Here is a 15829-nt window from a genome sequence, read left to right on the forward strand (position 1 = left end):
AGACATGATGTCCCAGATGTGCTCAATTGGATTCAGGTCTGGGGAACGGGCGGGCCAGTCCATAGCATCAATGCCTTCGTCTTGCAGGAACTGCTGACACACTCCAGCCACATGAGGTCTAGCATTGTCTTGCATTAGGAGGAACCCAGGGCCAACCGCACCAGCATATGGTCTCACAAGGGGTCTGAGGATCTCATCTCGGTACCTAATGGCAGTCAGGCTACCTCTGGCGAGCACATGGAGGGCTGTGCGGCCCTCCAAAGAAATGCCACCCCACACCATTACTGACCCAATGCCAAACCGGTCATGCTGGAGGATGTTGCAGGCAGCAGAACGTTCTCCACGGCGTCTCCAGACTCTGTCAAGTCTGTCACATGTGCTCAGTGTGAACCTGCTTTCATCTGTGAAGAGCACAGGGCGCCAGTGGGGAATTTGCCAATCTTGGTGTTCTCTGGCAAATGCCAAACGTCCTGCACGGTGTTGGGCTGTAAGCACAACCCCCACCTGTGGACGTCGGGCCCTCATATCACCCTCATGGAGTCTGTTTCTGACCGTTTGAGCAGACACATGCACATTTGTGGCCTGCTGGAGGTCATTTTGCAGGGCTCTGGCAGTGCTCCTCCTGTTCCTCCTTGCACAAAGGCGGAGGTAGCGGTCCTGCTGCTGGGTTGTTTCCCTCCTACGGCCTCCTCCACGTCTCCTGATGTACTGGCCTGTCTCCTGGTAGCGCCTCCATGCTCTGGACACTACGCTGACAGACACAGCAAACCTTCTTGCCACAGCTCGCATTGATGTGCCATCCTGGATACACTGCACTACCTGAGCCACTTGTGTGGGTTGTAGACTCCGTATCATGCTACCACTAGAGTGAAAGCACCACCAGCATTCAAAAGTGACCAAAACATCAGCCAGGAAGCATAGGAACTGATAAGCGGTCTGCAGAACCACTCCTTTATTGGGGGTGTCTTGCTAATTGCCTATAATTTCCACCTGTTGTCTATCCCATTTGCACAACAGCATGTGAAATTGATTGTCACTCAGTGTTGCTTTCTAAGTGGACAGTTTGATTTCACAGAAGTGTGATTGACTTGGAGTTACATTGTGTTGTTTAAGTGTTCCCTTTATTTTTTTGAGCAGTGTATAATGCTCCCACCAGATCCAGTATATAATGTTCCCCCCAGTGCCAGAATATAGCGCTCCTCCAGTGCCAGTATATAATGCTCCCCCCAGTGCCAGTACATAATGCTTCCCCCCCAGTTCCAGTATATAATGCTACCCCGAGTGCCAGTATATAATGCTCCCTCCAGTGCCAGTATATAGTGCTCCTCCAGTGCTGGTATATAATGTTCCCCCCCAGTGCCGGTATATAATGCTGCCCCAGTGCCAGTATATAATGCTCCTCCCCAGTGCCATTATATAATGCTCCCCCCAGTTCCATTATATAATGCTCCCCCCAGTTCCATTATATAATGCTCCCCCCAGATAGTATATAATGTTCCCCCCAGTGCGAGTATATAGTGCTCCTCCAGTGCCAGTACATAATGCTCCCCCCAAGTTCCAGTATATAATGCTACCCCCAGTGCCAGTATATAATGCTCCCTCCAGTGCCAGTATATAGTGCTCCTCCAGTGCCGGTATATAATGTTCCACCCAGCGCCAGTATATAATGCTCCCCCCAGTTCCAATATATAATGCTCCCCCCAGTGCCAGTATATAATGCTCCTCCAGTGCCAGTATATAATGTTCCCCCCAGTGTCAGTATATTATGCTTCCCTCGGTGCCGGTATATAATGCTCCCTCCAGTGCCAGTATATAATGCTACCACCAGGTTCCAGTATACAATGCTCCCCCCAGTTCCAGTATATAATGCCCCCCGGTCCTGTATATAATTACTACCTCCAGTGCCAGTATATAATGCTCCACCCAGTGGCGGTATATAATGCTCCCCCCAGTGCTGGTATGTAATGTTCCCCCCAGTGCCGGTATATAATGCTCCCCCAGTGCCGGTATATAATGCTCTGCCCAGTGCCGGTTTATAATCCCCCCCAAGTTCCAGTATACAATGCTACCCCTAGTGCCAGTATATAATGCTCCCCCTATTTCCAGTATATAATGCTCCCCCCAGGTCCAGTATATAATGCTACCCCCAGTGCCAGTATATAATGCTCCCCCCGGTGCTGGTATATAATGCTCCCCCTAGTGCTAGTATATAATGTTCCCTCAGTGCAAGTACATAATGCTCCCCCCTTGCGGCCTGAAGCCTATGAGATTGAAGGGCGCCCCCTCATATAGGTAGCGAGATGGCACCCTAGGCAGGCACCTACTCTCACCTACCCGTTGTCCCGGCCCTGGCCAGCGGGTCTCTGTTGTTTCAAACCACAGAGGCCCGTGGCTAATGTCAGTGACTGGCAATAATGTCAATTGCAGAAATTGAACCCCCTAGATGCTGTCGTCAAGCGCGACCATGGCATCTAAATGGTGAAAAACCCAGAAGTGCGTGCATCTGGATTAAGCCCAGCTATCCCGTGCAGCAATCAGGGAAGCCGGTCCTGCAGGTGGCAAGCCAACATAGGATAATAGCAAATTGAGCTCATACTGTAGTTCTATGGAACTACAGTATAAGTTATAAGAAATCCTGACCGGCAACTGAGATGGCCGTCTGGTGAGAGAGCTCCGGATCCCGCCGTCCATCTTCCTCGCCCAGCGACTGCCACAGCGACCTGAAACGCTCCTTCTAGCCCAAGAATGGCTGCCAAACAGATGGGAAGAAAGGGGCCGAATATCACAAGCTCGAAGCCTCTAGAGCACTTCTACTACACGGAGACTGTAGGCAGAGACGGCGGATCTGAGGGAGCGCGTGTGCGCCCTGCGGTACTCCCTGCACACAGACTTTACCAAGCTCCTGTCCCCACTCCACACTGTGATCAATGATATTGGGGATAGAGTATCCCACGTGGAATCTAAAATGGCATCTTTTGCTGACGCTCACAATGAGCTGGTAGACTCCCACAACAATTTGAATGATAAGGTGGTCTCTCTACAAGCGAAGTTAGTGGAATATGAAGATCGCAGCCGCAGGAATAATATAAAGTTCTGCAATATCCCAGAGTCCATTCCGGGCCCAGAACTCAGAACATATTTGCAACAATTTACCAAACTTCTGCTCCCTGACTGTGCTGCCTACGAACTCAGCATAGACCGAGCTCACAGAGTCCCCAAGCCACCTAACCTACCGGAATCAGTGCCCAGGGATGTATTGGCCAGATACACCTTCTACCATATAAAGGAGATGCTTATGGAAAAGGCACGTAAGCAACAGCCAATGCCTGACCCATATTCGTACCTGAAATTGTTCACGGACTTATCGGCCGCCAGCCTGCAAGCCCGCAGACGTTTCGCACCACTTACCTCCATCTTGAGACAGCATGCTATCCCATATCATTGGGAATTTCCCACAAAAGTCCTCATCAATAGAAAAGGGACACTTTAAGCAGCTGCATCGCTAGAAGAAGGGAAAGCTCTCCTTTCCAAATGGCACATTCCTATGGAAGAAGAACTCCCGCAGACCATGAACATTCCCCCTGCAAAGTTAGCCAAGGAGTGGCACATAGTTCCTACATCATGATCCACATCCCTCTACCAGGCCTTCCGTTATTTTCTCCTTTCTTCTCCATAAGCCCTCTAACTAAGGTGAGGGAGATGGTGGAATCTCCGTAGAACTGATATACAGTACAGACCAAAAGTTTGGACACACCTTCTCATTCAAAGAGTTTTCTTTATTTTCATGACTATGAAGGCATCAAAACTATGAATTAACACATGTGGAATTATATACATAACAAACAAGTGTGAAACAACTGAAAATATGTCATATTCTAGGTTCTTCAAAGTAGCCACCTTTTGCTTTGATTACTGCTTTGCACACTCTTGCCATTCTCTTGATGAGCTTCAACAGGTAGTCCCCTGAAATGGTCTTCCAACAGTCTTGAAGGAGTTCCCAGAGATGCTTAGCACTTGTTGGCCCTTTTGCCTTCACTCTGCGGTCCAGCTCACCCCAAACCATCTCGATTGGGTTCAGGTCCGGTGCCTGTGGAGGCCAGGTAATCTGGCGCAGCACCCCATCACTCTCTTTCATGGTCAAATAGCCCTTACTTTCAACGTTTTCCCAATTTTTCGGCTGACTGACTGACCTTCATTTCTTAAAGTAATGATGGCCACTCGTTTTTCTTTACTTAGCTGCTTTTTTTCTTGCCATAATACAAATTCTAACAGTCTATTCAGTAGGACTATCAGCTGTGTATCCACCTGACTTCTCCTCAACGCAACTGATGGTCCCAACCCCATTTATAAGGCAAGAAATCCCACTTATTAAACCTGACAGGGCACACCTATCAAGTGAAAACCATTTCAGGGGACTACCTCTTGAAGCTCATCAAGAGAATGCCAAGAGTGTGCAAAGCAGTAATCAAAGCAAAAGGTGGCTACTTTGAAGAACCTAGAATATGACATATTTTCAGTTGTTTCACACATGTTTGTTATATATATAATTCCACATGTGTTAATTCATAGTTTTGATGCCTTCAGTGTGAATCTACAATTTTCATAGTCATGAAAATAAAGAAAACTCTTTGAATGAGAAGGTGTGTCCAAACTTTTGGTCTGTACTGTATGATATCAAAAGTTTTTACCCCAGTTCACACAGTACCTACAGGACCGAGTGCAGACTCACGACCTGGGTACAGTTAATGTTTCACCGAGGTTTATTGTTTGTTAACCTTTATCTCTTCCTTTTTGCAGTATTTTCATGTGTCAAATGTCCGAGTCAAAACCTGTTTTGTGATAGGCCTGTTGAAGGAGATGGGCGACCCCTAGGTATCTGAGAACTAGTGTCACCATCTATATCTACCATTTGTGGGTAACTCATAATGGCACTTAAGCTTCTTTCTTTGAATGTGAGGGGGTTGAACAGCCCCTTCTAGAGTCAGTACTGTGGAGGGAATTAGCCTCCCAAAAATGTAATATTGCATGTTTGCAGGAGACGCATATCTCATCACATAATCCGCCTAAAATACAACACAAAGATTATCCCACCATCATCAAATCCTCTTTCCCAAAAAAAAAAGAGGAGTACTTATAACCTTCAAGGCATCGGTAGCAGTCCAAATTCATCAAACCTGGATTGCCTTGTTAACAATGTAGAATACACTATAATGAATGTATATGCACCAAATTCACACACAGAACGTTTTCTAAGACGCACACTGATCAAATTGCAAAAAGTTCAGAAGGGTAACACTATAATCTGTGGAGATTTCAATGCTATCTGCAACCCCTCTCTGGACTCCACCGCAAACCCCTTGACCCGCAAAAACTCATTGGCTAAACTATCATGGGCACAGAACTTATATGATATATGGCGTCTCCTGCATGTTAATGAAAAAGACTACACATATTACTATGGTGTCCACAAGACCTACTCCCATATTGACATGTTCTGGGTGGGCAGATCCCTCATAGATAAAACTACTAAGGTGGAAATAGGCCCAATCCAGTGGTCAGATCACGCCCCTTGTCGGTGGGTAATAATTAAATTAAGAATTATTAATTATGGTCATAAAAATTATTAATCATAAAAAAAAAAAAAATTATAAAATTTGTCATAAATTCTTAAAATCATGACCTGGTGAATTGTAGACAGCTTAATTGATACAATTCACATCTGAGTCCGACTATTTCCTCAGATAAATAAGCTCTTTTTGACGTGAGATGATGTTAATGATAAAATGTAGTTCTACATTATACAATAATACACAGGTATTATAAAAAATATGCTGATTTATTGGTTACAAGGTTATAAGCATATATGAGTAAATAAACACAATGATACATGCAAATGATTATATATAGCATTAATATAAAGCATTACAAGCTTAACAATACATGTGAGTGGAAATAATTTGTGACATTATAACCAAGCTATTATAAGGTTAGGATATCAAAATAGGAACATAAGTTATATACATTACTTCTGTTCAGAGAAAACCTCATGATATCAAGATGGGCATGTCTAATCCTAGACATCATTATAGAATGCTAAATACATTCTGCCCCCCCTAACCAACTACAACATCACATGACTTCAAGATGGGCAAATCCATCCAAGGATATAACTTAGAAGAGACAACTGTATCCTTCCGCCCCATCCTGGACTATTTTCAAATATAACTTTGGTAAGACTATTAAGACAAATAACAGGGATCTAGGATCTTAAATGGGAAGGACTTGACGTCTTTCCGGTGGGAATCCATCACTTAGCTTGGCGAAGAATGTTCTATCAATATCAATATATATATAAGCAATTATTTAATGCTTTGCTAGATTATGAGTCTAGATTCTTCTGCAGGTAGAATGAAGCCTCACAATATCCTAAGACTACATCTCAATATGGAGATGATCAATTAATTTAATTATTTATTTATTCGCCAATCTAGATGGTATAATTTCACCCACACTATCAAATTAGTCTTAATAAAATGAAATATCATTTTCTGTGTCTCTTACCAAGTCCTAGCAGGAATCTCACTTCTGCTCCTAGGAAAGCTGGGTGGTCCATCATAGCACATCTCATTATGGCTTCCATTTTGATAGACCTCACTTCTCCTCTCCTAGCTAGCTCTCTTTTCTCTTGATCCCTCCCATGCTACTCCGCACACGAGTAATTATTCCCCCCCTTATCTAAGAATCATCCCCTTTAGATTATGGATTCCCAATCAGGTAGGGTGGGTGTATTCGCATGCTAATAACATCATGACGTGATCTCAACTCCTAAAATGGTATAGAGCAAATAATGAAATAATATAATGTTGCCCATCTGACTCCAGATGGCACTGCGGTACTGTAGGTGAATATAACAACTTTTTAAGCATTAAAATTAAATATCTAATAATACTTTCACAGGACCTCAATGACCTTTCTACCATAAATCACTGAGGAAGGTCTTTTCCTTACACTTTTAATTACCTATATCCTGGACTTGTTGGAGTTGACTGTCTTCTCTTATCTTTTTGAAATATGGGTTGACTTGATGAAAATTTTATGTAGCGGCTTTGATGCTGGGCATCGGAACTTGTAGATTTCACTTATGTACTCCCATGAATAACTATTGTTTTGAAATCCAATTAACTTAAACTTACTTGTTTCTGTAGTTGTTTCTTCTAAATGGTAAATACATGGTATAACATATATATAAATCGCTACATTGTTACACATAGATAACACATTATATGAATTATTGATTAACATATGTTGTAAACTAAATATACCATGCAGAGATATATATATATAATATATGAATATATAAATTGAACCTCATACAGCAGGTGTGCTCCAAGGACATGAGTCCTTATCAAGTAACCACGTCCCCTCCAGACAGACATGTTTCAGGGAGTTGGCTTACTCCTTAACAGATGGTCTCATATCTGTAGCACTAACTTTTAATACAATGTCCGTTTATGTTCGCAATTATATATATATTTTTTTTATATAGACTGAACTTGCCATGAACTCATCTTGGCCTCCTCAGCCACATAATATAATTTTGGTTCAAGCTGATCTTATTCTTAAATATTATAATTTATAATGTCATTAGATAATATTGTATACGTATGAAAATGCCCAACACCCTGTAACGTTGTCGCTATCAGAATCCCCCTCTAGAACCTCAAATTACGTCTGGAGGTTAAATACTTACCTTCTGTCAGTGCCAGCAGTGGACAGAGAAGTGGAACACTCCCTTAGAAAGTTCTTTGCTATAAATAGCACCTCAGAGATCCAGCCTTATACTCTGTGGAACTGCCACAAGGCATACATGAGGTTTTTTTTATCAAACAAAGCAGCATATGGCGCAAACAAAGAGATAAAGATATCCAGAATACAATGCAAACTATTCAAAAGCTTGAGACACTGAACAAACAATCTCTCTTGGAATCTAATCTAAATGAACTTTCCAAAGCTAGACTGCATCTATAAAGCCTCCTCATGTATGCCCACGAAAAGTCTACACGCCTCAAGTTCCAATATTACACCCAAGACAATAAAGCTGGGGCACTTTTGGCAAAAAGACTTAGGTCTCAGGCCCTCAAATCAAAAATACAGTGTATTCTCCATCCCACTACAAGGAATTTGACCTACGTCCCTAGAGACATAGCCAATGCCTTTCGAGATTATTATTTCCGCCTGTATGACCTAAGTGAAGATGCCAACACTGCCTAATGCACCCAACTGGATATTAACTCCTTTCTAAAACAGGTCAACCTTCCTAAGGTATGCCCAGAGGATCTAGAAACCCTTAAAGGGCTTCTATCACCAGATTTGGTCCTATTTAGCTGACTGACACTAGCGATGTGCTAGTGTCAGCAATCCAAAACAGTGTTCTTACTTATCACCTGTCTGCTGCCGTTCACCTTAAAAACGTACTTTTATAGATATGCTAATGAGCCTCTAGGTGTTATGTGGGCGTCATTAGCACCTAGAGGGCTCCGTCCACTAACCATTTCAGCCGCCCATCGCGTCCCTCCAGCCCGCCCCGCTCCTGTTGATTGACGTGAAACTTCTCAGTATCTCGTACCAATTCCCGCGCCTGCGCCGTGCGCTTCTGTATTCTTCCGGCGCTGGCTTCCTCACTGCGCCTGCGCCAACTACGTTACAATGAGGAAGCCGGCACCAGGAGCGCGGTATTCACTCACTGCGCCTGCGCCGAATACAGAAGCGCATGGCGCAGGCGCGGGAATTGGTACGAGATACTGAGAAGTTTCACGTCAATCAACAGGAGCAGGGCGGGCTGGAGGGACGCGATGGGCGGCTGAAATGGTTAGTGGACGGAGCCCTCTAGGTGCTAATGACGCCCACATAGCACCTAGAGGCTCATTAGCATATCTATAAAAGTACGTTTTTAAGGTGAACGGCAGCAGACAGATGATAAGTAAGAACACTGTTATGGACTGCTGACACTAGCACATCGCTAGTGTCAGTCAGCTAAATAGGACCAAATCTGGTGATAGAAGCCCTTTAACAGTCCAATGTCCCCTGAAGAGATACAGGCAGTAATCCGCTCTCTCCCTCTAAACAAGGCCCCGGGTCCTGACGGATTCTCTGCATTATACTATAAGAAGTATGGCCCTCAACTAACCAAATATCTCCTACCAGTATATTCCACAGCAATGGAAACTGGCACCTTCCCATCAGAGATGCTGGAGGCACTCATAGTAACCATCCCGAAGCCTGGCAAATCACCCCTGCAAACCACTAGTTACCGTCCCATTTCATTACTAAACTGTGATGTAAAGATCTATGCTAAAATCTTAGCGAACAGACTTTTATCGATCATCCCCTCCTTATTTTTCAAAGAGCAAACTGGGGTTGTGCCAGGGAAACAAGCTCCGGATAACACCAGGAGACTTCTGTCACTTCTGCAGACAGCAGAATCTTCCGGTATCCCAACCACATTCCTCACATTGGACACCAAGAAGGCATTTGACCGAATTAACTGGCCTTATGCTTTCTCGGTGCTTCGGTAGTTTGGATTCACGGGTCCAATATACACGGCCATCTATGCACTGTACTCCAACCCTTGTGCTAAGGTATTCACCAACGGAGCCCTGTCCACTGCGTTCCGCCTGACCAATGGCACGAGACAGGGATGCCCGCTGTCCTCCCTATTCTTCATTTTATCTATAGAACCCCTAGCGGAGCTAATCCGACAGGACCCGAGCATAGTGGGCCTAGAGATGGGACACACGGAACACAAATTGGCACTATTCTCAGACGACATTATTGTGGTTTGTGCGAACCCTAAACGCTTCCTCCTCAGTGTTTTTGACTTACTAAAGACCTTTGGCCAGGTCTCATATTACAAACTGAATATAGAAAAATCCCAGAGCCTTCCCATAAATATTCCAACTGACCAAACTTCTTTATCTTTTCAGAACCCTCCCTATCCCAATCCCTGTGCCTTTCTTCAAAAAAGCTCGCAAACAGATGATGGACTTTTATCTGGAACTATAAACACCCCAGAGTAGCGTGCTTGATACTAACCAGACATAAAAAGGAAGGAGGACTAGGGGTTCCCAACCTAGAAAACTATCACTCAGCGTGCCTATTGGATCAATTGGTCCACTGGTGGAATGACTCAGCTGACAAATAATGGGTGTCAATGGAAAGATCCTCGCTTAAGCTAAACACTTTTCGCTCCCCGTTGCTAGGTACAGCCTGGAAACTTGGGCCATACACATCCCCTCTACTCACAGTAAAATTATCCATTAGGGCTTGGAAAACCTACTTGGAGGGACTAAGTGAGGGGGGAGACATCTCCTCTTCCAATCCACAACCTGCCTTATGGACCACATCCTGGGATTAGACCTCAAGTTGTGGATCAGCTGGGGTATAAAGTCAGTAAAGATATGACAGGCCCGGAGAACATACTATCTTTCGCCCACATCCATGACACATACCAAATCCTTCACAAAGAATTTTACAAATTCTTGCAGATCAGATCCTTCCTGGGGAAGAGAGAGAAAACCTCACTACAAATCCCTACAATAGCTACAAGATATCTACAAGATAGGTACCCCAAAAGAGGGGGTATCTCCCTCTTCTATAACATTCTAACCCAAGGAAAGGAATGGACTAAACCGGACCCTTTGATAAGATGGGAAACGGATCTCCAACAATCCTTCTCAAAGGACCAATGGCAGACTGCCTTTCGCAATGCCAATATTGCTTTCCGGTGTGTGACTCACCAGGAAGCGATCCTCAAAACTAACCTTAGATGGTATTATACCCCCACCAGACTACACAGGATGTTCTTTTCCTCACCTCCTGAATGCTGGAGAGGATGCGGGGATAGAGGATCCCTTCTTCACACACTTTGGTCATGCCCTAAGATTTCCCAGCTATGGACTAACGTTCAGAACCTCATAACAGATCTTATTCACACTAGACTTGCATTAACGCTGGAGTTAGCGCTTCTATTTAAAAGAATAGATATCTTGGGGCACTAGTACAGAACGATAGTTACTCATATACTAATGGCAACCAAGCTGGTTATCACCAGGCACTGGAAAAGCCCTTGTATTCCCACCATACACGAGGTGATAGACTTGGTTAACTCCACCTGCATATATGAGAAGATGTTCTATGCTCAACAACCCTCCATGACAAGATTCCACGCACTATGGTCAGTGTGGACCTTTAGTAGATGGTACGGGATATAACTCACCCATAGATAAGACTTCAACTTATTGGCCCTCACGCCGCAAGCTTACATGCTAGTATCCATATATGTCTACCTCAAGGAAGCATATGTTATTCACTCAGACATCCATTCATTTTGTGTTTATGTTTATTTCTACATTTGTTTTGTTTTCAGCACAATCTAAGGGTACCTCAGGAGTCAGTATTGGTGGAGTCACTGTCACTAGTGGGGTACCTCAGTGGTCAGTATTGGTGGGGTCATTGTCACTAGTGGGGTACCTCAGGGGTCAGTATTGGTGGTCATTGTCACTAGTGGGGTACCTTAGGGGTCAGTATTGGTGGATGTTAAAATTTTTATGTCAATATCAATAATTAATATTCATAAATAGGCGTGAGTCGTCTATTGATGACTCCGCATATTTATGCTATAAATACAAACTACCAGTTGCTATACTTCCTTCCTTAACTACGTGCGATAGATTATGGCGGCGACCACAAAAGACTATAAACTGTATTTTAAACAATAAAGGAATTTATTTAACAAATATACATCTACAGTCTATAAATTCTACTATATCTATATATATATTTATATCAATGGTTATAAATATTGTGGGGACTCGCTCTGGTAGACAGTATTAGTGGACGCAGTATAGAGGCAACAACAAGTTCTTTGGATCAAACAGTTCAGTGTTTTATTCACACTTTAGGCAAGTGACAAAACAAGCAGTCATATTCAAACAAAAAGTCACCTTGCGGTGTTGGTGGTAATTCACACCATGCGGCAATTCTGCCTCAAAGTGTCCTTGCTAATAGCAGCCAAACAGGTAGCAAGCCTTCATCCAGACACAATGCTCCCAGGTCCCAACACAGAGCATGGCTTCTGAGCCCAGCTCCCTATTTAAGGACAGCCAGGTGCTGCCAAAACCCAGACCGGCATTTAAAATCCGGTCCGGTATTTGACCTCACCTAGCTGTAAATCAGCCCAGCAGCACATGCTGAAAGGAAAATACCTGTTTCCCCAGACCAAACCTCTCACTGTGTCATAATATATATACAGTCGTGGCCAAAAGTTTTGAGAATGACACAAATATTAGTTTTCATAAAGTTTGCTGCTAAACTGCTTTTAGATCTTTGTTTCAGTTGTTTCTGTGATGTAGTGAAATATAATTACACGCACTTCATACATTTCAAAGGCTTATATCGACAATTACATGACATTTATGCAAAGAGTCAGTATTTGCAGTGTTGGCCCTTCTTTTTCAGGACCTCTGCAATTCGACTGGGCATGCTCTCAATCAACTTCTGGGCCAATTCCTGACTGATAGCAACCCATTCTTTCATAATCACTTCTTGGAGTTTGTCAGAATTAGTGGGTTTTTGTTTGTCCACCCGCCTCTTGAGGATTGACCACAAGTTCTCAATGGGATTAAGATCTGGGGAGTTTCCAGGCCATGGACCCAAAATGTCAACGTTTTGGTCCCCGAGCCACTTAGTTATCACTTTTTCCTTATGGTACGGTGCTCCATCATGCTGGAAAATGCATTGTTCTTCACCAAACTGTTGTTGGATTGTTGGAAGAAGGTGCTGTTGGAGAGTGTTTTGGTACCATTCTTTATTCATGGCTGTGTTTTTGGGAAAAATTGTGAGTGAGCCCACTCCCTTGGATGAGAAGCAACCCCACACATGAATGGTCTCAGGATGCTTTACTGTTGGCATGACACAGGACTGATGGTAGCGCTCACCTTTTCTTCTCCGGACAAGCCTTTTTCCAGATGCCCCAAACAATCGGAAAGAGGCTTCATCGGAGAATATGACTTTGCCCCAGTCCTCAGCAGTCCATTCACCATACTTTCTGCAGAAGATCAATCTGTCCCTGATGTTTTTTTTGGAGAGAAGTGGCTTCTTTGCTGCCCTTCTTGACACCAGGCCATCTTCCAAAAGTCTTCGCCTCACTGTGCGTGCAGATGCACTCACACCTGCCTGCTGCCATTCCTGAGCAAGCTCTGCACTGGTGGCACTCCGATCCCGCAGCTGAATCCTCTTTAGGAGACGATCCTGGCGCTTGCTGGACTTTCTTGGACGCCCTGAAGCCTTCTTAACAAGAATTGAACCTCTTTCCTTGAAGTTCTTGATGATCCTATAAATTGATGATTGAGGTGCAATCTTAGTAGCCACAATATCCTTGCCTGTGAAGCCGTTTTTATGCAACGCAATGATGGCTGCACGCGTTTCTTTGCAGATCACCATGGTTAACAATGGAAGAACAATGATTTCAAGCATCACCCTCCTTTTAACATGTCAAGTCTTCCATTTTAACCCAATCAGCCTGACATAATGATCTCCAGCCTTGTGCTCGTCAACATTCTCACCTGAGTTAACAAGATGATTACTGAAATGATCGCAGCAGGTCCTTTAATGACAGCAATGAAATGCAGTGGAAAGGTTTTTTTGGGATTAAGTTAATTTTCATGGCAAAGAAGGACTATGCAATTCATCTGATCACTCTTCATAACATTCTGGAGTATATGCAAATTGCTATTATAAAAACTTAAGCAGCAACTTTTTCAATTTCCAATATTTATCTAATTCTCAAAACTTTTGGCCACGACTGTACATATAGACATACACCACTATACAGTAATAACACTACAATACACCTAAATGACGCTAACACAACACACTCCCAACTACAATTCCACCCCACAAACTATCTAAATATCACACTTACACACGTAGCAGCGCCTACCCACCTGGCTACACACTGTCCCTATTGGGATAACAAGGAGTTAAACACAGATGGTGGCACTGCAAAGGGTTAATATATGCAGGCCAGGGATATAATGCTGGGGCTGCTGGGAATGCAAGGGTTAATGCAGGGCAATGCAAGACAGACTGCAGGGGTTAATGCAGGGCAATGCAAGGCAGCGATTGCAGGGGTTAATTGGTATATGTTCTAGGGGTAAATGCTACTGCAGGGGTATGTGGGTTAATGAATTCTGGGATCAGGGGTACAGGGCAATGTAGGGGTGAAGGAAAGGGTTAATGTCAGGGAAATGCAGGGGTATATGGGTTATTGGTGGTTCAGGGGTTATCAGGAATGTAAGGGTTAATGCTACAGTTACCCAGCCATCCAGGGGGTTCTTCCAGGGATAAAGCTCTTCTTTGCTTGATTCTGCTTGGGGCTTCAGGAGTTAACTTCTTTCTGCCTCCTCCTCCTTCCCCTTCTCCTACTTTCCTTCCTTTTTTAGCGCGGCGCCGCTGTGTTATTTAAACCCTGCGGCGCTCGCTCCCATACACGTGGTCTGGCGGGGTGATATGACGTCACCGCACCAGCCTGTGCATCCCGGCACGTGCTTCCAGGCGGGGGGATGCTTTCATCCTCCCGCCTGTGAAGTGACCACATATCTGCGGCGTGGTAATTACTGTGCCGGAGATACGCAGCAGGGGAGAATGCAAAGGATCTCTGGCACTGCAGGAGGTGCTATCAAAAGGCAGTGGCCGAAACTGGACATGATTGTCCAGTCGCCTAGGCGTCATTTCCCTCCTGCAGGCGCGCTGGCCGCATAACATAAGTATATATATTTATATAGATACAAGTGAAACTAAAAAAAAATAGAATATCATGCAAAGTTAATTTATTTCAGTACTTAAAAGGTGAAACTAACATTAGATAGACTCATTACATGCAAAGCGAGATATTTCATGCCTTTATTTGTTATAATTTGGATGATTATGGCTTACAGCTTATGAAACCCCAAAGTCCTAATTTTGAGGTACCCTTTGCTCAGGGGGTATGGATTAATTAGCTGACTAGAGTGTGACACTTTGAGCCTAGAATATTGAACCTTTTCACAAAATTCTAATTTTAACCCTTTCATGACCAAAGGTCATTGGTGCCCCAGTGTCCAGGTCAAAATTTACAAATCTGACATGCGTCACTTTATGTGGTAATAACTTTGAAACACTTTTACTTATCCAATCCATTCTGAGATTGTTTTCTCGTGACACATTGTACTTCATGATAGTCATAAATTTGAGTCAATATATTTCACCTTTATTTATGAAAAAATCTAAAATTTACCCAAAATTTAGAAAAATTCACAATTTTCCAAATTTCAATTTCTCTGCTTCTAAAACAGAAAGTGATACCTAATAAAATATTTATTACTTAACATTCCCCATATGTCTACTTTATGTTGGCATCATTTTGGAAATTTCATTTTATTTTTTTAGGACGTTAGAAGGCTTAGAAGTTTAGAAGCAATTCTTTTAAGGACCAGTTCAGGTCTGAAGTCACTTTGTGGGGCCTACATAGTTGATACCCCCATAAATGACCCCATTGTAGAAACTACACCCCTCAAGTTACTCAAAACTGATTTTACAAACTTTGTTAACCCTTTAGGTGTTCCACAAGAAGTAAAGGAAAATGGAGATGAAATTTCAAAATTTAACTTTTTTGGCAGATTTTCCATTTTATTACTTTTTTTCTTTAACACATTGAGGGTTAACAGCCAAACAATACTCAATATTTATTACCCTGATTCCGCGGTTTACAGAAACACTCCATATGTGGTCG

Source organism: Bufo bufo, chromosome 6 (genome assembly GCF_905171765.1).
Source record: "Bufo bufo chromosome 6, aBufBuf1.1, whole genome shotgun sequence".
NCBI classification, from domain to species: Eukaryota; Metazoa; Chordata; class Amphibia; order Anura; family Bufonidae; genus Bufo; species Bufo bufo.